Raw genomic sequence first — 24,432 nt, 5'->3', positions numbered from 1 at the left:
AACCTTTTCCTTGAACAACTTGGCATTCTCATATGCCTGGGCCCTCCATTCATCTAATGAGCTGATATCAAACAACCGCTTCTCACCCGCAAGTTTGAAATCGAAGTTGAGCTCTTTGATTGCCCAATAAGCTTTGTGTTCCAGCTCAAGAGGTAAATGAGAGGCCTTACCGTAAACCATTTTATACGGTGACATGCCCATGGGATTCTTATAAGCAGTCCTATAAGCCCATAGTGCATTGTCAAGTTTGCTAGACCAATTATTTCGAGATCTATTGACGGTCTTTTGTAGGATCAATTTGATCTCCCTATTACTCAACTCCACTTGACCACTAGAGTGAGGATGATAAGGAGATGCAACTCTATGGTTGACATCATACTTAGCGAGCATCTTGCGGAAAACGCCATGAATGAAGTGTGAACCACCATCAGTCATCAAATATCTAGGGACTCCAAATCTTGGGAAAATGACTTCTTTAAGCATCTTAATAGAGGTGTGGTGATCAGCATTTTTAGTGGGGATAGCTTCTACCCACTTAGTAACGTAATCCACAGCAACTAAGATGTGAGTGTACCCATTGGAACTCGGGAAGGGTCCCATATAATCAAAGCCCCAGACATCAAATGGTTCAATGACAAGTGAATAGTTCATAGCATTTCCTGACGCTTACTGATATTCCCTATTCTTTGGCATTCGTCACAAGACAAGACAAACTTACGGGCATCCTTGAAGAGAGTGGGCCAATAGAAACCCGATTGCAATACCTTATGGGTAGTTCTATCTCCAGCGTGGTGTCCTCCGTAGGCTTCGGAATGACACTTCTGCAAGATTTGTCCCTGTTCATGTTCAGGCACACAACGTCTAATAACACCATCTACTCCTTCCTTATAAAGGTGAGGATCATCCCAAAAGTAGCATCTCAAATCAAAGAAGAATTTCTTCTTTTGCTGATAGGTGAAACTGGGTGGTATGTACTTGGCTACGATATAATTTGCATAATTGGCATACCACGGTGCACTATGTGAAGTGCGGATGACATTTAATTGCTCATGAGGAAAGCTGTCACCAAAAGTAGCCTAGACAAGTTATCTGCTACGGGGTTATCATCACCCTTTCGGTCAACGACGTGAAAATCAAATTCCTGTAGCAGGAGAACCCATCTGATCAGCCTAGGCTTAGCGTCCTTCTTCTCCATAAGGTACTTAATAGCAGCATGATCAGAGTGAATAGTGACTTTGGAGTCAACTATATAAGATCTGAACTTTTCACATGCAAACACGACTGCTAAAAATTCCTTCTCCGTAGTGGCGTGGTTTCTTTGGGCAATGTCCAGAGCTTTACTAGAGTAGTGAATAATATTCAACTTCTTGTCAACTCTTTGTCCTAGAACAGCACCAACAGCATAATCACTAGCATCGCACATGATTTCAAAGGGCAAGTTCCAGTCAGGTGGTTGAACAATAGGTGCGATTATCAAAGCCTTCTTAAGTATTTCGAAAGCTTCCTAACAATCCTCATCAAAAACAAAAGGAACATCCTTCTGCAATAGGTTGGTAAGAGGCCTAGAAATCTTAGAGAAGTCTTTAATGAACCTTCTATAGAAACCAGCATGACCTAGGAAACTTCGTATACCTCTGATATATGTGGGGCAAGGCATTTTCTCAATTGCATCAACCTTAGCCTTATCAACATCAATGCCTCTCTCAGAAATTTTGTGCCCTAAGACGATACCTTCGTTAACCATAAAGTGGCACTTCTCCCAATTCAAGACAAGGTTGGTATCTTCGCATCTCTGTAAGACTCGATCAAGGTTGCTGAGGCAATCGTGAAAGGAAGACCCGTAAATGGAGAAGTCATCCATGAAAACCTCGACAATCTTTTCACAAAAGTCAGAGAATGTAGCCATCATACATCTTTGAAAGGTGGCAGGTGCATTGCATAAGCCAAAAGGCATACGTCTATAAGCAAAGGTACCGAAGGGGTAGGTGAAAGTGGTTTTCTCCTGATCAGATTGTGCAACAGGTATTTGCGAGAAACCTAAATAACCGTCTAGAAAGCAGAAGTGTGTGTGTTTTGATAGCCTTTCTAGCATTTGGTCGATAAACGGCAAAGGATAATGATCTTTCCTGGTTGCCTTGTTCAGTTTCCGGAAGTCTATCACCATCCTATAGCCGGTAATAATCCTTTGTGGGATTAGTTCATCCTTATCATTAGGAACGACAGTGATACCTCCCTTCTTAGGTACGCAATGTACTGGACTTACCCAATCACTATGAGCAACAGGAAAAATGATTCCTGCTTCTAGAAGCTTTAATATTTCTTTTCTAACGACCTCTTTCATCTTAGGATTTAATCTCCTTTGATGATCAGCAACTGGTTTAAAGTCAGGATCGGTTTTAATCTTGTGCTGACATAGAGTGGGACTAATACCATTAACATCATCAAGATTATATCCAATAGCAGCACGGTGGTTCCTCAGAGTTCTTAATAACTTCTTCTCTTCGTGCTATGAGAGGAGAGCACTAATAATAACAGGATATATCTCCTTCTCATCAAGATAGGCATACTTAAGAGTATTAGGCAACTGTTTAAGCTCAAACACAGGATCACCCTTTGGTGGGGGAGGATCCCCAAGCAGTTCAACAGGCAGATTATTCTTGAGAATAGGATATTGTTCTAAGACAATTTTATCTATCTCATCTCTCCCCTCCATATGCATATCATTTTCATGCTCAAGCAGATATTGCTCTAAAGGATCCGTAGGAGGTACGACAATAGAGGAAAGAGCAATGATTTCATCCTTACCAGACGACTCTCTTTCGTGGGGTTGTCTTCGAAACTTGGAGAAGTTAAATTCATGAGACACACCCTCGAAACTAACTCTGACAGTCTGCTTAATGCAATCAATGTGAGCTTTGACAGTGTTGAGAAAGGGTCTACCAAATATGATGGGACAAAAGCTATCTTGCGTAGTACCAAGGACGAGGAAATTAGTAGGATACTTCGCCTTACCACACGGGACTTTTACGTCTCTCACAATTCCCAGAGGGCAGATAGTGTCTCTATTAGCTAGCGTAATAGTGACAGCAATGGGTTCTAACTCAGCAGGTGCAATCTCATCTTTGATTTCATCATATAGGGATCAGGGTATTGCACTAACACTAGCTCCCATATCACATAAACCATGGTAACAGTGATCTCCTATCTTGATAGAAACAACGGGCAGGCCAACTATAGGTTCGTATTTGTCCTTCGCGTGAGGTTTAGCAATTCTAGCGGAGTCCTCACAGAATTTGATAACATGCCCGTCTACGTCTTCGTCTAAGAGATCTTTGATAATAGCAACACTAGGTTCAACTCTAATCTCCTAAGGGGGTGCAAGTGGTCTAATGTAACCCCTACGTATCACAGCTGGAGCTTTAGAATAATCCTTTATCCTAGCAGGGTATGGTGGTTTCTCAGTGTAAGCACAAGGAACAACAGGATCACTAAAAGCAATGACTTTGTCCTCAACTAGATTGGTTTTGGCTATGTTGCTTTCTACAGGAGGACGATATTTAAACCACTTCAACTTGGGAAGATCAACATGAGCAGCAAAAGATTCACATAGAGAACCTACTATCTCAGAGTCAAGTCCATACTTAGCACTAAAATCTCTTGAAGTGTTTGTCTCAACAAAAGATTTAACGCAATCAAACTGGAAATTCATACCTGACTCCTTACCTTCCTCAAGCTCCCAATCTTCAGAGTTGCGTTTGATTCTCTCCAATAAATTCCACTTGTGGTCAATATCCTTCTTCATAAAAGAACCGGTACAAGAAGTGTCAAGCATCGTACGATCTTCATGAGAAAGCCGAGCATAAAAGTTTTGAGTGATGATTTCTCTCGAGAGCTCATGATTGGGGCATGAATATAGCATTGATTTAAGCCTCCCCCAAGCTTGAGCTATGATTTCCCTGTCACGAGGCCAAAAGTTATAAATAATGTTCTGATCACGATGTACTAAATGCATAGGATAAAATTTTTGATGAAATTTCAATTTCAACCGATTGTAGTCCCATGATCCAGTATCATCACATAGCCTATACCATGTCAACGCCTTATCCTTCAAAGATAAAGGAAATACTTTCTTCTTTACCTCATCCTCGGGCAAACCTGCAAGCTTAAATAAATCACAAACTTCATCTACATAGATTAGATGCAAGTTTGGATGTGAAGATCCATCTCCTGTGAAAGGATTAGCCAGCAGTTTCTCAAGCATACCCGAAGGAATTTCATAAAAGATATTTTCAGTAGGTACCTCAAGTCGAGGAACAACTCCTCGTGCTTCCGTTCGTGGTGAAGATACCCCGAACAAACTCCTCAAAGGAACAGTTTCCATAGTGACAAGTGACAATAAATTTCAGCACAGTATATAAATGTTTCCTTACCAATTTCCACTTACCAAAGGCGCTTCACTCCACGGCAACGGCGCCAGAAAAGAGTCTTGATGACCCACAAGTATAGGGGATCAATCGTAGTCCTTTCGATAAGTAAGAGTGTCGAACCCAACGAGGAGCAGAAGGCTCTGATAAATGGATTTCAGCAAGGTAATAACAGCAAGCACTGAAAGTAGCGGTAACAAGTGATTGTGTAGCGAGGTGAAACGTAGCAAGCAAAAAGTAACGAGTAACAAGTAGTAGCAAAGGTCCAGCAAGTGGCCCAATCCCTTTTGTATCAAGGGACAAGCCTGAAAAAAGCCTTATAGGAGGGAAAACGCTCCCGAGGACACACGGGAATTTCTGTCATGCTAGTTTCATCATGTTCATATGATTCGCGTTCGTTACTTTGATAGTTTAATATGTGGGTGGACCGGCGCTTGGGTACTGCCCTTACTTGGACAAGCATCCCACTTATGATTAACCTCTCTCGCAAGCATCCACAACTACAAAAGAATAATCAAGACAAAGTCTAACCATAGCATTAAACTAGTGGATCCAAGTCAGCCCCTTACGAAGCAATTCAGAGACTGGGGTTTAAGCTTATGTCACTCCAGCAACCCATCATCTACTTACTACTCCCCAATGCCTTCCTCTAGGCCCAAATATGGTGAAGTGTTATGTAATCTACGTTCACATAACACCACTAGAGGAAAAACAACATACAGCATATCAAAATACCGAACGCATATCAAATTCACATGACTATTATTAACATGACTTATCCCATGTCCTCAGGAACAAAAGTAACTACTCACAAAGCATAATCATAATCATGCTCAGAGGTGTAATGAATAGCATCAAGGATCTGAACATAAACTCTTCCACCAAGTAATCCAACTAGCATCAACTACAAAGAGTAATCAACACTACTAGCAACCTTATAAGTACCAACCGGAGTCGCGAGACGAAGATTGTTTACAAGAGATGAACTAGGGATTGGAGAGGAGATGGTGCTGATGAAGATGTTGATGAAGATGCCTCTCCTCCGACGAGAGGATTGTTGGTGATGACGATGGCGACGATTTCCCCCACCGGGAGGGAAGTTTCCCCGGCAGGATCGTCCTGCCGGAGCTCCAGATTGGATCTGCTCAAGATCCGCCTCGTGGCGGCAGCGAAACCACGAAAAATCTCTCGAATGATTTTTTCTAGACCAAAACCCTTAATATAGAAAAAGAGGGGGGCTAGTGGGCCGTCAGGCAGCCCACAAGCTTGCCCTCCGCCACCAGGGGGGTGGCGGTGGCAGGGCTTGTGGCGCCCTGGTGGCCCCCCTCCGGTACTTCTTTCGCCCAGTATTTTTTATATAATCCCAATAAAATCCACGCAACTTTTCAGGGCATTTGGAGACGTGCAGAATAGTGGACTAAGATTTGCTCCTTTTCTAGTCCAGAATTCCAGCTGCCTGAATTCTCCCTCTTCAAATAAACCTTGCAAAATAAGAGAGAAAAGGCATAAATATGGTACCACAAAGTAATATAACAGCCCATAAAGCAATAAATATCAACATGAAAGCATGATGCAAAATGGACGTATCACGAAGCAGATCCTTGACTTGGTGCAGCTCTTGGCAAATCTTTGTTGACTCTTTGGTCAGAAGGTGCATCAAAGTGTCGAAGGAGAGACTGAAGTAGGTCTGAAACCTTAGTGGCGTCTTGCCCTCAGACGATGGGTTGAGTTTCCAACTCCCGTCTATCTCATCCTTAACGAAGGGTAAGTGACGAGTAGCTGGCTCGTCAGCCATCTCGGGAAGGAGGTCGCGGGGTCGCACGAGCGCCTCTCGTGCTGCGGTCTCCACTTCCAACATCAGATCCTCCAGTTGTGGTCCTTCAAAGAACCAACTAGTCGGGGAGTCATTAGCCTTCACTATCACATCCACGTGATATTCCTTAGTGTCGGCGTTGACCCAGTGCTTATGCTAGAGGAAGATGGGTGTGCGGAATACTTGGCACTTCTCAAGGCTATCACCCAAAAGTAGAGGAAATCCCATCTCCAGAAGCATCTCAGGTACGGCGGCCATCTACAAGATGTAGAGGAGACGGTTAGAAAGTTTTTAGTGGGTGCAGAATCTCAGGTTAAGGTCTATGTGCACTAGTCGTCTCAGCTATCGTCCATGCTACCTAAAGCTTCCTATAGTCAGGATGGATCTGATACCAGCTCTGTGGGGACCCCGACTTACAAGTCGAGATCGCCGAATGAATGTGTTCAGTGATCCCAGAGATCAATGCTCACTTAACACACAGATACTGAATAATAAGAGTCTTACATCCAAGTACCGAATTATTACATCACATGACCGAATGGTCAAGTTCACAAAGTTGGGCCTAAGGCCAAATCATACTGATACAACTAATAGCGGAAATCATAGGGGCTAAGCAGGTGCCCATGCCATCAAGCCTACACCGACAGGCATTCTGACTTGGAAGCGTCCTAGTTCGCAGGGGCGTCTCCAAAGACGTACTCATCTCCAAACTCCAGTCCTTCGATGTCTGTTCAATAATATAACCAGTGGCAAGCCAATGAGTACTTTTGAATGTACTCGCAAACAGACCATGATATGAACATTGAAAGCGAAGGATAACAATAACATGCATCTTTGATGGAATTCATCTTGGTGGAATGATCATGAATATGCATCAAGTTAAAGAATTACTTTTGAAGAACAGGTTACAGATATTGATATATCTGTCGAGGGATGAACTATCCGGGTTCACCCTATATGCCAAGTCACCAAACTTGGTCATATCATTACTTTCATAATAACTCCTTTTTATCACAACTCACACACACACTTGGTTTATGCAGAAACAACTAGACGTAGTTTAAGCAGCACCACCCAACTGTCCTTGACCATGGACATGGCTATTCGAATAGTTTTACACTCTGCAGAGGAAGTACACTGGACCCACGAGATCTGGAAACTTCCATGCCATCCACGACTCGTGGTATATAACACACCTGAGGTAAGTACCTGATCAATGCATTTCCCCTGACGATACTAGACAAAGAGGTCCACTCGATTGGTACCCAGCCCACATGTTGTACGTCTTACAAGCACCAACTCTGGATAGTATCAACCATGCGGGGACCAACGGTGTGCGTGGAACTCATAAAAATGGCATAGTCGTCCTACCTGGGACGACCCCATCACGAGAGTGACCACACATCACTCCCGCCACTAGTAATGTGGCTCTTTGCTAGCACCGACCAGAGTAATCAACATAGCCCCGTCCCATAAGGAGTAACATGGTCGTACTGGTAAGGTTGGGACGGTCGACACATCATAAATTTAACCCCATTTCCGAAACCATACTCACACAAATACCTGGTGCACCACTTCACCAAAAGTGGCCACCTAACTCACATCACCCTCGGGCATTAGTGGCACCCGACGGGGTTTTCATAAGTCTTTGGTTATACAAACAACATGCTCATGCTATTTAATCTAGCATTACTTGTCAACATGATAATAGCATGATCTTCAAGAGGGTAAGATCAAGCTCAATGCAGGTGCTCCGAAGGAGCCATCGGTAACATCACCTTAATGATTTACCAGCACTTATGATCATATGCAACGGAAATACTTGCTATCTTAACATGTAATATAACATATGCTCAGTCATGGTTAAAGGGTTGCTTGCCTTGGTTAGCTAGGTATCCGAGGTCTTCGAGGTCTTCCGCTCCGATTCCCTCGTCACACGGATTTTCTATCATCGTCAAAAGAATAAATAAGAAATAGCTCACTCAAAAACATATCACAAAGTCATTTTAAAAATGTTCTTTATTACTGATAATTCTAAGTTGTCATTTCGAAAAATATTTGCCTCAAATTTTAATGAAGGATCATTTTTTAAATCAACCAAACAGAAGCAAAACTATTCCAATTTAGTCCTTTTTATTATTGTAAAACAGAATAGTTGCTAAAGAATTCATCCAATGGTCTCATTAAATACTACATATTTTTTGAAGAATAACAGTGGAAACATTATATTTTTACACTGGATAAATATTTTTATAAAAATCTCTGAAATCAGATTTTTTTTTTTAAATAAAGAAAAATGGGCTAAGTCCCTGGCCTGGCTCGGCGTGGAACTAGGCTGGCCCAAGGCCAGCCGACACCCTGCCCAGGCGTGCGCGCCGTCAAGTTTGAACCTGATGTGCGGGGCCCTCCGGTCAGCGGCTGCGGGCAGCACGGGGGGGAGCTGGGCCACTGACAGGTGGGGCACACCTGTCGGGGTCGTCTCCTACCTCTGTCCAGAGAGGAGCAGGAGCACGCCGGTGAGGCTGCCGACGTTCTCAAGCCCCAACGAGGACAGAAATGGGTTCGACATGACGCTGCCTACCTGCTGGTGGTCGGAACAATGACGGAGAGGCACGGGTTCGCAAGCGACGAGAAGGCCGCGGAGGAGGAGTTTCGGGAGGTGGTCAAGAGGGTAGCTAGGGGCACGAAAATGCTCAGGAAAGTTGGGGGGAAAGCTTCCTGAGGTCGAGGGGATCAGTTTGGTGGGTCGGGGAAAGCTTGAGCCATCGTGTAGCCGGAGATCGACCGGAGCTCCGAGGCGGAGGGGCCTCGATTGATCTCGAGCACCAGGCCTCTGCTAGCTTGCTGGGGTGGCTAGGGAGGTGCTAGTGGTTGTGGTTAAGCTGTCTGAGGGGTGCTAGAGCGAAGGGGAGGGCTATAAATAGGCCAGCGACGGTGAGTCGATTCAGGAGCGCCGGTGACTCACCGTTGTTCGCATGGGGGTCCACGGAGGAGCTGGGGTCGAAACCACAGTCTCGGGACGTGGTTTTGGACTGCCAGAACCATCTGCAACAGAGGGAGAGAGAGAGGAGTCGAGCGTCCGTGGCCACGCAACCTTGGCCGGCTCTGGTGCGCGCGGGGACGCGCCGCACGAGCTCTAGCGCGGGAAGGAGGGGCCCTGATGGTTGCTCGACACAGAGGGGTTGTCGGGGAAGAGGTTGGACACCTTGGGGGAGGCTGGAACTGGCCGAGAGCATCGCCCCCACCTCGGTGGCTTCTTGTAGCATGCCCAGTCACAGTTTTGGCATGCCACGGAATACTGGTGCGCTCTCAGGCACTTTGTACATGTCTAGCATGTACTGGCACTGGCCGGGAGTGAGGCTGGCTGTTTGGGTCTCGTGGGAGCTTCATCTAGTCAAGGGAGACAAGGAATACTGGTGTTGTGAGTCTTGAAGTGAAGCTTAGATTGGGGTTTTTGGCATTTCCACTTTGAACTAGTGAGGGCCAGTTGACTGGGGTTGGTCATTGATACTAGCCACCTAATCCATGAGTTTGGAGCAAAGGGGTTGGGATTAGCTGTGGCTAAGAGGGCTTTTACCCATTTCTCAAAAGGTGCTCGACAGTGGTTTGAGGGGGTTGCACCCCACCACTCATGCTGCAACTTAACAGGTTTTGTTTTGGTGCTAAAACATGGGGTTTCACCAAGTTTGAGCTCCATTGGACAAGTTTAGCTTTGTAAACTTGAAAACACCACTATTTGACCAGATCTGTCCCTTCCAAAGATAGTGTGGGAAAACTAAGTCCCACAAATCCCATTTTTCGTGTGGAACCCTCATTTGAGGTATTAGGCACTTGTGCAAAGTTTCAGCATCATTGGACAAGCTTTGCTATGTAGAGTTGCTCTAACTTCAATCTGGACAGAAGGGGTTTTTGGGTTATTTGGGGTCCTTAGTCACCTTGGATCAAAGTGATACTTTATGTGGACACCAAATATGGCTTAGGGATACCACTAGAATTTTCTAGGATTTTATTGAGAATATTTTCTTTGGAAATATTTCAAAAGATCAAAACAGACAGAAATGGTTTTCAAGGTTTTACTCAAATAATTATAATATAAATAGGGGTTTAAAATCTCATGTATGGAAAATATATGTCCTTTTGATCATCTCCAAATCTAATGAGATGTTTCTAAGGGAGAAAAGTATTTTTCCATGTAGGAATACCATTTCTGGCCTCAGAAATGGACATGCAATTAAATTAGGAAAACAACTCTCAAAATAATTATTTTGTGGTTTTGAAATACTAAAATAAGTTAAAATCCGATCACCAACTTTGGGTAGAAACCAACCTTGCCAGCAAGGGCAAGTAGTGCAACTCAAATAGGGTTTTACCCTGATCAGAAACAAGAAGAAGGTTTTGAAAATAATTCAATATTGTGAAATGGGTGGTAACAAACATGGCACTCACATCATTAGTTTGAAAAAGTTTTAACAAGCTCAGATTTTTGCATTACACAGAAGTGGTGGTAAAAACAGGGTGTGACAGGCCTCACCCGCCGAAAGCCACATTTGGCATGGCCCGCTGCGCCTGGCTCCAAGCCAACCTCGACTCGCTGATGCACGATGAGCCGGTCTGCGCCTTCCTGTCGCTGCTCCCGCCTAGCTGCGCTAGCCGAACCGCCACGGCCTCACCTTGCCACGTGGACCTTCTATTGCCGCCTTGCTGCGTTGGCCGAGATGCCACGGCCTCACCTTGCCTCGTCATGTGCTCGCTCTGGAGCCTTCTCTTCCCGAGACTGACGTTCTAGAAGATTTCCTTTTTATTCCATTTTTGTCGTGTGTTTATTTTTATTTGTCGACTCATCATCGCATCATGTGCATCATCAGCATTGCATCGGCATCACGTTGCCGCCAGTTTCAAAAGTTGCATTCGTTATTAGTTGTCGGTTCTCTCCGTGTTCGTCGTTGCCCGTTCTGAGCCCAGCCACCCACGCACGCGCCCGCGGCATTGTCAAATCCTTGTTGTTAAAAGTGTGAATAAAACTTTCTCTGATTGGGTTGAGACTTGACGTGCGGTCTTATTTTAATATAGGTAGGCCGCCTGCCAATTTTCATCGCAATCGGAGTCCGTCTGGTACCCGACCGGTCGACCGTAGCGGCACCGTCTTCGGTTATTCACTAGACGTTTTTCAGTGTTTAAAAATCGTGTTGCCGCACCATGCTATTTCCTTCTCACCTACGCCTAGCCACTCTACACAGCCACCTAGTCATTCATGCGTCCGTGGGCGTTTGATCGCGATCATGTGGTCAAAAACGGGGGCGGATTCGGATAACCCTAGCCTCGTGTCTATAAATAGACAGCCTCCCCTTCCATTTTTAGCCTCTCCCGAACCCTACAACATTTTCCGTGCCGCCCCACCAACCACAGCCCTCTCTCCCACCTCCTCTCTCCTCAGTCGCTGGCCCACTGAGCCCAGATCGGGCCCGGGCGAGGCCATCGCGCCGCCGCCTAGGAGCCAGGCCAGCCGGCTCCCTCCTCCTGCCCGAGCAGCAGCCGAGCTGCCTCCTCGGCCCCCTCACCCTAGCGCGCCCCCTCGCCGCCCCCCTTGGCCCCCTTGTCGCCCGTCGGCCTCCCATGCCGCCAGGCCCCGCCACCCTCCGCGGGTCGCCGCGCCGCCGGGGTGCCGCAGGATGTCGCCGCCGCCTCGTCCCGTCGGTCCCGATCGGAATCAGGGGAGGAGCCCCCTCGTTGACCCGCCCGTGGCGCCTCGCCTCCCCTGGACCGGGCCAGCGCCCTCTTCTCCGTCGTGTGGGCCACCGGGCGCCTGGCCCAGGTCTGCCTCCTCCAGCCGCCCGACCAAGCCGGCCCAGCTCCTCCGCTAGGCCTGCCCCAGGCCGTCCCTTCTGAACTTGGGTCGAGCCCAAGGTGAGCCTTCCCCGAGAGCCCACTATCCCTCGGACCGGGCGACATTTAGTTGTGTTGCCCATTGGCCCATGTGTAGATTCCGCTCGATGGTGCTTTAGGTTTTATTTTCGAATTTATTAATTTCAGAAATGCTATATATTTCAAACGCCCGTAGTTTCTTAGTCGTGCATCGGATTTGAATGTTTTATATATGAAACTTGTGTAGTTTTCGCATAGATTCATAATTTGCAAGTTGCATGCATGTTTGAAGTGATTTAACTTGCCATATGCCTAGAAACATGTGTTGTCCTAATAGGGGATTATCCCATATTTATTTTATGTGTGCCCGGATTACCCCAGGCCGTCCCTTCTGAACTTGGGTCGAGCCCAAGGTGAGCCTTCCCCGAGAGCCCACTATCCCTCGGACCGGGCGACATTTAGTTGTGTTGCCCATTGGCCCATGTGTAGATTCCGCTCGATGGTGCTTTAGGTTTTATTTTCGAATTTATTAATTTCAGAAATGCTATATATTTCAAACGCCCGTAGTTTCTTAGTCGTGCATCGGATTTGAATGTTTTATATATGAAACTTGTGTAGTTTTCGCATAGATTCATAATTTGCAAGTTGCATGCATGTTTGAAGTGATTTAACTTGCCATATGCCTAGAAACATGTGTTGTCCTAATAGGGGATTATCCCATATTTATTTTATGTGTGCCCGGATTGCTCAAACCCCATGAATATAATGCTCATGTTTTTAGGGACCTTTTACCATGTATTTTAGAGTAGTTGTTTGTATGTTTGCATGTAGGATTCCGTCGCTAGTTTCCTATATCGTGGTTAGGACATATTCTCGCATATACCTATGGCGTTATTTTTATTTTGCAACCCCTCATGTTATAGATAACTTGAAGTTAACTTAATTAAAATATGCCAACTGAGTGCGTAACCGTGACTGTCTCTTTCGTGAGCTCCTTCTACGATCAAGGACACGGTGGGGTTATGTTTGACGTAAGTAGGTGTTCAGGATCATTCATTTGATCAGCAGTAGTTCACGTCCGCTATGCGTAGATCATCCCCCTCTTTATACTTGTACTCGTAAGTTAGCCACCTCATATAATGCTTAGTCGCTTGCTCTAGCCTCACCACTTAACCATATCCCACCTATTAAGCTTTGCTAGTCTTGATACCTTTTAAAATGAGATTATTGAGTCCCCTGTGGCTCACAGATTACTACAACACCAGTTGCAGGTACAGGTAAAGGTTACTTGACGCGAGCGCGTTGATTGTTCATTTGGAGTTGCTGCTTCTTCTTCATCGATCTAGGATGGGTTCCAGGCCGGCAGCCTGGGATGGCAAGGATGGACGTCGTTTTATTTTCTTGTTTGTTTTCGTCCGTAGTCGGACCCTGCTCTTCTTCATGATGTTTATGTCTTGTACTGATGTGACTCTGATGTAGCTTGTGGCGAGTGTAAGCCAATTCCATATATCTCACCTTTTTAGTACATGTACTTGTAACGATATCCATTCTTGTGAAACAACGAGATGCGCATCTAACCATGTCAAGGCCTTCTTGCCAAAATAAGGATAGGGCCGCATCTTGGGAGTTAGAAGTTGGTATCAGAGCCGTACCGAACTAGGAGCCCCCTTGATTGGTCGAACATGGCCGAGTCGAATCTAGTGAAAAATTGCTTTGAGTCTAGTTATATATCGGAGAGTAGGATTCTTTTTTCTCCTCATCTATGCTCTAGTGAATATTCTTGACGTAATAATTTCAATTCTACTCCTCTTCTCACTGAAAAAAAAATTAGGATCACGCGGATATTTTTGGAATCTATATGATGTCGATGTGACGGAGTTCTGTCTTGGTGCCTCCTATCTGACTTGATTTGTTCCGGGGAGTTGAGCTCGAGGGGATTCTCGAGCACATCGTTATCATTCATATTTCTTAGTATCTCAGGACGAAGGATGTTCGAAATTGCTTCAATACTAGAAGTGGCGAGAGGAGTCCGGCTTCCCCAGTACTGCTGTAGACAGTTCCGGATGTATCGTCATACTTAGTATCGTTGTGATTACAAGTGTGTGAGATAGATGAAGTTTTGAGATTCTGGTTATGTGTTGACGGATGTGATACACTGGGCGGGTTAGTATAGGAGTTGAGTGATATATTACTCCTTGTATCCGTGGACCAGATTGCATGACCAGAAATTTCGGGAGTTCTTAGGTGGGAATTCAAGTAGTTACTTATAGGACAATCTTCCAACAAATGCATGATGTTAGGTTGGGGTTCGACATCTAGTGGATTCGTTTGTTCACGGTCGACTTACAACGGTTCTCGTTGTGTCTTAAAGAGTCCTTGTAGCTTGCTACGACTTGGGGACGCTTCGTATGTCGTGTGCACTGCCTTGCACAGGATGGCTATTGTAAGGATCGAGCCCGTGCGATCCTATCCACGAAAATATCGGACGAAATCTCCCTCATGAATTTGTTCCGGCTTGTTTCGTAAGTCTGACCCTTTTGTTTTGTTGGAGTATGGTAATTCAAGTTGCTTCGATGTCAAGTGGTGAATTTGTATCTGTTCCAAAAGGTGTTCTCATATTTTTGTGGGAATGCTAATTCCTTTTGCTCAAATCAAGTGTCTTTTCAATTCTTGTCAACCAGAGTCGTCATATCAATTATTTATCAACCGGTGTGCTTCTCTTCAATGAATTCAATCTTCTCCAATATTTGCAAGATCATTCTCTCATTTCTTTCCGGAGTTTTTCTCATCCATCCCAAGTTGTCTTTGTTTTCCCCGCCCTCCCACCCTTTTCTTCAGTGATTAGTTTATCATCCTAGTGCCTTCCTATTCAATGTTGCTTCCGCTATCTTTTCTTCCGTGTCCTATCTGGTGATTCATTGTGACGATTCTCAGGAACTTCATGTTCATCTTTATTCATTCTTGTGGTCTTTTCTGGTGAATTCAATTCAGTTATATGTGTCATCATATCTTTTTCATCTTTTAAATTCTTTCCCATGTTGAAAATTCTTCTCAGACTATTTTGTTTATTCATTCCTTTCTTTTCTATCCGGAGCGTTTATACGTCTCAAACGTATCTATAATTTTTGATGGTTTCACGCTGTTATCTTGTCTTCCTTGGTTGTTTTATGTACCTTTTATATCTTTTTGGGGACTAATTTATACGTCTCAAAAGTTAGTAGCTAGATGGCTTCTCCTCTCTCTTCGATCTTCAATACAAAGTTCTCCATGATCTTCATGGACATCTATCTGATGTAATCTTTTTTGGCGGTGTGTTTGTCGAGATCCGATGAATTGTGGATTTGTGATCAGATTATCCATGATATATATTTGAGTCTTTGCTGATTTCTTATATGCATGATTTGATATCCTTGTAAGTCTCTCCAAGTCTTGGGTTTTGTTTGGCCAACTAGATCTATGATTCTTGCAATGGGAGAAGTGCTTGGTTTTGGGTCCTACCATGTGGTGACCTTTCCCAGTGACAGTAGGGTCAGCAAGGCACACATCAAGTAGTTGCCATCAAGGGTAAAAAGATGGGGGTTTTATCATTGGTTTGAGATTATCCCTCTACATCATGTCATCTTGCTTAAGGCGTTACTCTGTTCTTATGGACTTAATACACTAGATGCACGTTGGATAGCGGTCGACGTGTGGAGTAATAGTAGTAGATGCACAAAGTATCGGTCTACTCGTTTTGGCCGTGATGCCCATAGGTATAATCATTGCATAGATATCGTCACGACTTTGCGCAGTTCTATCAATTGCTCGACAGTAATTTGTTCACCCACCGTCTACTTGCTTTCATGAGAGAAGCCACTAGTAAACACTACGGCCCCCGGGTCTATTCACATCCATCGTTTACACCTCCGCTTTTACTTTGCTTTGTTACTTTGTTGCTTTCAGTTCTCACTTGGCAAACAATCTATAAGGGATTGACAACCCCTTCATAGAGTTGGGAGAAAGCTTTTGTGTTTCTGTAGGATCTTGAGATACTCCTCCACTGGATTGATACCTTGGTTCTCAAACTGAGGGAAATACTTACCGTCGCTGTGCTACATCACACTTTCCGCTTCAAGGGAACACCAACGCAAGGCTCCAAGGCCACGGGGGAAATCTTTTGCATACTTACCTAGGAAGTCCCTTAAGGCATAGCCGCAGCTGAAGGATTCATGGTGCCGTCGACATACCTGTTTCCAGCGCCATTGGAAGGACTTTTGTGCGTTAGCATAGCTAACATCAGAAGCATTTATGGCGCCGTTGCCAGGGATCTTTTTGAGGTAGCAAAAGCATTTCTGGCGTCGTTGTCGGGGAGGAGAAATCAAGATCTATCCAAGTAGGTCTCACAAACTCTTCTCTTGCATTTACTTTTGTTGCCAGTTGCCTCTTATTTTCCTCTCCCCCACTTCACATTTGTCGTTTTCATTTGCCTTTCTCCTTCGTCGTTTTCTTTTGCCTTTGTCGTTTTCCTTTGTCGGTTCTCTTGCTTGCTTGTGTGCTTGTTTGTTTGCTGAAGTCATCATGGCTGAAAACACCAAACTTTGCGACTTCTCGAGCACTAATAATAATGATTTTATTAGTACTCCGATTGCTCCCGCCACTAGTGCGGAATCGTATGAAATCAACGCAGCTTTGCTGAATCTTGTTATGAAAGAGCAATTCTCTGGCCTTCCTAGTGAAGATGCCGCATCCCATCTCAATACCTTCATTGAGCTTTGTGATATGCGAAAGAAAAGCGATGTGGATAATGACGTGATTAAGTTGAAACTTTTTCCTTTCTTGTTGCGAGATCGCGCAAAAACTTGGTTTTCTTCTTTGCCTAACAATAGTATCGATTCTTGGGATAAGTGCAAAGATGCTTACATATCCAAGTATTTTCCGCCGGCTAAGATCATCTCCTTACGTAACGATATCATGAATTTCAAGAAACTTGATCATGAACACGTTGCACAATCTTGGGAGAGGATGAAGCTTATGATTAGAAATTGTCCCGCTCATGGCTTGAGTTTGTGGATGATTATACAAATCTTTTACGCTCGCTTGAATTTCGCTTCTCGCAATATCTTGGACTCCGCCTTAGGTGGAACATTCATGGAAATCACGTTAGGAGACACTACAAAACTCCTAGACAATATCATGACCAACTACTCTCAGTGGCACACTCAAAGGTCGCGTGCTAGCAAAAAGGTGCACACTATAGAAGAGATTAACTCGCTTAGTGCTAAGATGGACGAGTTGATGAATTTGGTTGCTAGTAGAAACGCTACCATAGATCCTGATGACATGCCACTATCTTCTTTGATTGAGAGTAGCAACGCTAGTTTGGACGTGAATTTTCTTGGTAGGAACAATTTTGGCAACAACAATGCTTTTAGAGGAAACTATGTTCCTAGGCCTTTTCCTAGTAACTCCTCTAACAATTATGGCAATTCCTACAACAACACTTATGGAAATCACAACAAATTACCCTCTGATTTAGAGAGTAATATCAAAGAGTTCATCAACTCTCAAAAGATTTTCAATGCGTCCATAGAGGAAAATCTACTCAAAATAGACGATTTGGCTAAGAGCGTTGATAGGATGTCTTGTGATATTGATGCTTTGAAAGTTAGATGCGCTCCTCCCAAGGTCAACTTGGATGAAGCTTTGAAAGCTATGCATATCTCCATGAATGAGAGCAAAGAAAGAACCGCCCAAATTCGCGCTAGAAATGAATGGTTTAAAAGGGTGCGTTCTAATGATGCAAATCACGAAGATCTTAAAGTGCTTGGTGTGTCTCCTCTTGAATCTTTGTTTTCGCGTGTCAAACCTACTCATGGAAGGGCTGGATATGAATGCACTTTGGTTGAAAAATGCCACAATGATTCGGAGTCCACCTATCTTGATGATAAAGGTGTGGAGAGTGGAGTAGAAGAAGTCAAAATTTTGGGTAGTAATGAAACTCCCACTTTGGATTTCAAGGAATTCAATTATGATAATTGCTCCTTGTTTGAATGCATTTATTTGATGCAATCCATTGCAAACTCTCCACATGCTTATAGCCAAAGCAAAGCCTTTACCGCGCATATCGTAGATGCTATGATGAAATCTCTTGAAGAGAAGCTCGAACTAGAAGTCTCTATACCTAGAAAACTTCATGATGAGTGGGAACCTACTATCAAAATCAAGATCAAAAACTATGAGTGCAATGCTTTGTGTGATTTGGGTGCTAGTGTTTCCGCGCTTCCAAAGTCTTTATGTGATATTCTTGGTTTTCATGAGATTGAAGGGTGTTCTCTTAATTTGCATCTTGCGGATTCTACTCTCAAGAAACCCATGGGGAGGATCGATGATGTTCTTATTTTTGCAAATATGAACTATGTACCCGTGGATTTCATTGTACTTGACATAGATTGCAATCCTTCATGTCCCATTATTCTTGGTAGACATTTCCTAAGGACTATTGGTGCTATCATCGATATGAAGGAAGGGAATATTAGATTTAAATTTCCTTTAAAGAAGGGCATGGAGCACTTTCCTAGAAAGAAAATAAGATTGCCTTATGAATCTATGCTGAGGGCTACCTATGGTTTGAGCACCAAAGATGACTATACGTGATTTCATCACCTTTCGCCTAGCTAAGGGCGTTAAACAAAAGCGCTTGTTGGGAGGCAACCCAACGAATCTATCCTTTTTCTTTCTGTTTTGTGTTTCCCACACTTTTATAATTCTGTTATGATTGTGTTTTTTGTGTTTCTTTTTGCGTTTGTGCCAAGAAAAACCGTTATGACTAGTCTTGGGGATGATCGTTTGGTCATGCTAGAAAAGACATAAACTTCCTGCTCACGAAAATATTTTTAGTATTTTTTATGTAAGAGCTTTTGAGTTGATTATTTTTGCTGCTGATTGCTACGCAAATTGTTCATACTGTCGTAATTTGTCAGAATTTTGGAAGGACCACACGTATACTAAATATACAGATTTCTATAGACTGGTCTGTTGTTAACAGATTCTGTTTTTTGTTGTCTTGGTTGCTTATTTTGATGAAACTATGGATAGTATCGGGGGGTATTAGCCATGGAAGATTGAAAGTACAGTAACCCAACATCAGCACAAGTAGAATTTAAGTTTTCTACAGTACCTAAGGAAGTGGTGGTTTGCTTTCTTGTACTAATGTTATCACGAATTTCTGTTTAAGTTTCGTGTTGTGAAGTTTTCAAGTTTTGGGTGAAGTTCTTATGGACAAAGAGATAAAGAGTGGCGAGAGCTCAAGCTTGGGGATGCCCAAGGCACCCCAGGAGATTAAAGGATGTCGTAAAATCCTAAGCTTGGGGATGCCTCGGGAAGGCATCCCCTCTCTCGTCTTCAATCCATCGGTAACGTTACTTGGGGCTATATTTTTATTCACCACATGTTATGTGTTTCTGCTTGGAGCGTCTTGTATCGTAGGAGTCTTTTATTTTCGTTGTGTCACAATCATCCTTGCTGCACACCTAGAGAGAGAGACATGCACACACCGTGATTTTGTCGAGCTTCACTTATATCTTTTGGTACACAATTCAGCTCACATGTGCTTCACTTATATCTTTTGAGCTAGATACTTTTGCTCTATGTGCTTCACTTATATCTTTTAGAGCACAGCAGTGCGTGGCTTGGTAGTTCATCTATGCTTTGAAAGTAGTCTTAAAAGGGGTAGTTATCCAAAGGGATACGAAAACTTCCACCTTCATGTGCATTGAATAGTTAGAGAAGTTTGATTCATCTCAATTAGTTTTGAGTTGTGGTTATGGTAATATTGAAGTCATGCTAGTAAGGTGTTCTGGATCTAGAAATACTTGTGTTGAAGTTAGTCATTCCCGTAGCATGCACGTATGGTGAACCGCTATGTGATGAAATCTGAGCATGATCACTATATTGATGGTCATCCTTTGCGTGGCGGTCGGGATCGCGCGATGGTTTATACCTACCAACCCTTCCCCTAGGAGTATGCGTTGAATGCTTTGTTTCGATTACTAATAAAACTTTTGCAACAAGTATATGAGTTCTTCATGACTAATGTTGAGTCCATGGTTTAGATGCACTTTCACCTTCCACCATCACTATCTTCTTAGTGTCGTGCAACTTTCGCTGGTACACAAAACCCACCATTAGCCTCCCTCAAAACAGCCACCATACCTACCTACTATGGCTTTTTCAAAGTCATTCTGAGATATATTGCCATGCAACTACCACCATGACATGTGCCACCACGTCTACTTTTCCTTTGCACGATCGTAAGATAGCTAGCATGATGTTTCCATTGATGTCTATGCCATACTAGATAATTGCCACGGTACACTACCGAAGGCATTCCATATAGAGTCATAGTTGCTCTAAGTTTTGAGTTGAAAGTGTGATGATCATCATTAATGGAGCATTATCCCATGTGAGGAAATAAAAGAGGCCAAAGAATCCCACCAAAATAAAAAAAGAGGCCAAAGAGCCCACCAAAAAAATAAAAATAAAAGAGAAAAAGAGAGAAGGGATAATGCTACCACTTTTTCCACACTTGTGCATATTAAGCACCATGATCTTCATGATTGAGAGTCTCTCGTTTTGTCACCACCATATAGCTAGTGGGAAATTTTCATTATATAACTTGGCTTGTATATTCCAATGATAGGCTTCCTCAAAATTGCCTTAGGTCTTCGTGAGCAAGCAAGTTGGATGCACACCCACTAGTTTTCTTTAAGAGTTGTTACATATTCATAGCTCTAGTGCATCATGTGTATGGCAATCCCTACTTCTTCACATTGATATCTATTGATGAGCATCTCCACAGCTCATTGATATGCCTAGTTAATGTGATTATCTTCTCCTTTTTTGTCTTGCAACCTCCACCACATTCCACACCATCTATAGTGCTATAACCATGGCTCACGCTCATGTATTGCATGAGAGTTGAAAAGGTTTGAGAAAGTAAAGGTGTGAAACAATTACTTGGCCAATACTGGGGTTGTGCATGATTTAAATTCGTTGTGCAATGATGATAGAGCATAGCCAGACTATATGCTTTTGTAGGGATAACTTTCCTTTGGCCTTGTTATTTTTAAAGTTCATGATTACCTTGCTAGTTTGCTTGAATTATTATTGTTTCCACGTCAATAGCAAACTATTGTTTTAAATCTAACGGATCTGAACATTCACGTCACATAAGAGGAATTACAAAGGACACCTATGCTAGGTAGCATGAAAGCATCAAAAATTCATTCTTTATCACTTCCCTACTCGAGGACGAGCAGGAGTTAAGCTTGGGGATGCTTGATACATCTCAAACGTATCTATAATTTTTAATGGTTTCACGCTGTTATCTTCTCTTCTTTGGTTGTTTTATGTACCTTTTATATATTCTTTGGGACTAACTTATTAATTCAGTGCCAAGTGCCAGTTCCTGTTTTTTCCGTGTTTTTGACTCTTTTCAGATCTAATTTTGGAACGGAGTCCAAACGGAAGAAAAACCACGAAATGATTTTTTTCCCGAACGGAAGAAGATCAGGGGGCCTTTGGGCCATGCCAGGTGGGCTCCAGGGAGCCTACAAGCCCCAACTCCGCCACTAGGGGGAGGCGGCGGTGGCAGGGCTTGTGGCCTCCCTGGCTGCCCCATGACCTTGATCCTTGGCCTATATATTCCCAAATATTCCGCAAAAAATCAGGGGAGCCTCGAAAATACTTTTCCGCCGCCGCAAGCTTCCGTTTCCGGGAGATCTTATCTGGAGACCCTTCCCGGCGCCCTGCCGGAGGGGACTTTGGAGTTGGAGGGCTTCTTCATCATCATCATCGCCCCTCCAATGACTCGTGAGTAGTTCACTTCAGACCTACGGGTCCGTAGTTAGTAGCTAGATGGCTTATTCTCTCTCTTGGATCTTCAATACAAAGTTCTCCATGATCTTCATGGAGATCTATCCGATGTAATCTTTTTTGGCGGTGTGTTTGTCGAGATCCGATGAATTGTGGATTTGTGGTCAGATTATCCATGATATATATTTGAGTCTTTGCTGATTTCTGATATGCATGATTTGATATCCTTGTAAGTCTCTCCAAGTCTTGGGTTTTGTTTGGCCAACTAGATCTATGATTCTTGCAATGGGAGAAGTGCTTGGTTTTGGGTTCTACCATGTGGTGACCTTTCCCAGTGACAGTAGGGGCAGCAAGGCACACATCAAGTAGTTGCCATAAAGGGTAAAAAGATGGGGGTTTTATCATTGGTTTGAGATTATCCCTCTACATCATGTCATCTTGCTTACGGCGTTACTCTGTTCTTATGGACTTAATACACTAGATGCATGCTGGATAGCGGTCGACGTGTGGAGTAATAGTAGTAGATGCAGAAAGTATCGGTCTACTTGTTTTGGACGTGATGCCTATAGATATAATCACTACATAGATATCGTCACGACTTTGCGCGGTTCTATCAATTGCTCGACAGTAATTTGTTCACCCGCCGTCTACTTGCTTTCATGAGAGAAGCCACTAGTAAACACTACGGCCCCCGGGTCTATTCACATCCATCGTTTACACCTCCGCTTTTACTTTGCTTTGTTACTTTCTTGCTTTCAGTTCTCACTTGGCAAACAATCTATAAGGGATTGGCAACCCCTTCATAGCGTTGGGAGCAAGCTTTTGTGTTTCTGTAGGATCTTGAGATACTCCTCCACTGGATTGATACCTTGGTTCTCAAACTGAGGGAAATACTTACCGTCGTTGTGCTACATCACCCTTTCCGCTTCAAGGGAACACCAACGCAAGGCTCCAAGGCCACGGGGGAAATCCTTTGCATACTTGCCTAGGAAGTCCCTTAAGGCGTAGCCGCAGCTGAAGGAATCCTGGTGCCGTCGACACACATGTTTCTGGCGCCATTGGAAGGCCTTTTGTGCATTTGCATAGCTGACATCAAACGTTGAAGATATCTCAGAGTTCTTGTTTTCATTTCTTTTAATGATTTCGAGGTGCTCAACCTCATCAAGTTTTCATTTGTACCGGTGCAATATCTCTCTTCTAAGCAATCTTTTCAATGGTGGTTTCTTTCAGTGGGCCCATAACCCACAAGCTTTTTCCCGGATCTTTCCTGGCTCTTCTAATCTTTTCCCGGAGTTCTCTTATTCTTTTCATCTATGACGTAAGTATGAATTTCATCAGTCATATTCCTTCGTCAAGATCAATTTGAATTAATTCTCATATTTGTCTCAACCTTTCATTCTTCATTATTCCGGAGTGTCTCAGTTATTCTTGGTGGTGTTCTACTCATCATTTTCAGCTTGGAAGACCGAAGGAGTGTTTCTCTCAAATCTTGGTCCATTCTTTTGAAGGTTGTCAGCTCAGCTTCGTGTTATCTTCTCAATTGTTCCCAATCATGAGAATCCATTTCTTGCTATCCGGTGCATTTCTGAGTTGTTTTCATTCTTGATCCTCCGAAGGCCATCATTTCAGAAGATTCTTCGTTCTCAGCTTTCAGCTTTCATCCTCAATTCTTCTTAATTATTGTCTCTTCGTAAGTCTCTCAATTATTCGGGTGCCTTGTTTAGTTTTTCTGTTAGGTGGCTCAAGATCTCGTCATTTTCAAGGTGTTCTTCACGAGTCTTGTGGTAGTAGTTGTCAATTTGTTCTTCATTCTTTCTTCTCAATGATCTAGTTTCTTTTCTCTTGTTTCGGATTTGTGGTGATATTGCTCTCTCCAATCTATCTTCTTGTTCTATCAAGGTCATGTTGGTCCCTTGTTCAATTTAGTTGTTTGTTGTGAATCTTTTCCGGTTCTCCTATCTTATTGAATTTTTGTCCCTTTTTCCTACCGAAGTGCTGCCGAAATTTTTTGTGAATTCTTGCTTGTTCCTCATATCATTCTCCACCTCCTTGCAACCTTCAAGGATCGTTCGTTTCACTCGTTGTCAAAGAAGCGACTAAGTTTTACCTCTCCTTTCTCATCCTCTTTCCCGTTCATTCTTGGATCTCGGGTCGAGATCCTCTTGTAGTGTAGGAGAGTTGTGACAGTCCGAGACCGACGTTCGAGAGTATTCCCCTTTTATTCCGTTTTCGTCGTGTGTTCATTTTTATTTGTCGTCTCATCATCGCATCATGCGCATCCTCAGCATTGCATCGCCATACCGTTGCCGTCCGTTATAAAAGTTGCATTTGTTATGAGTTGCCGGTTCTCTCCGTGTTCGTCGTTTCCCGTTGTGAGCCCAACCACACACGCACGCGCCCGCGGCATCGTCAAATCCTTGTGTTTTAAAAGTGTGAATAAAACTTTCTCTGATTTGGTTGAAACTTGACGTGCGGTCTTAT

The sequence above is a fragment of the Hordeum vulgare genome, chromosome 6H, assembly GCF_904849725.1.
Source record: "Hordeum vulgare subsp. vulgare chromosome 6H, MorexV3_pseudomolecules_assembly, whole genome shotgun sequence".
Lineage (NCBI taxonomy): Eukaryota > Viridiplantae > Streptophyta > Magnoliopsida > Poales > Poaceae > Hordeum > Hordeum vulgare.
The sequence above is the reverse complement of the archived record's forward strand: the minus strand, read 5'-3'. Positions refer to the sequence as shown.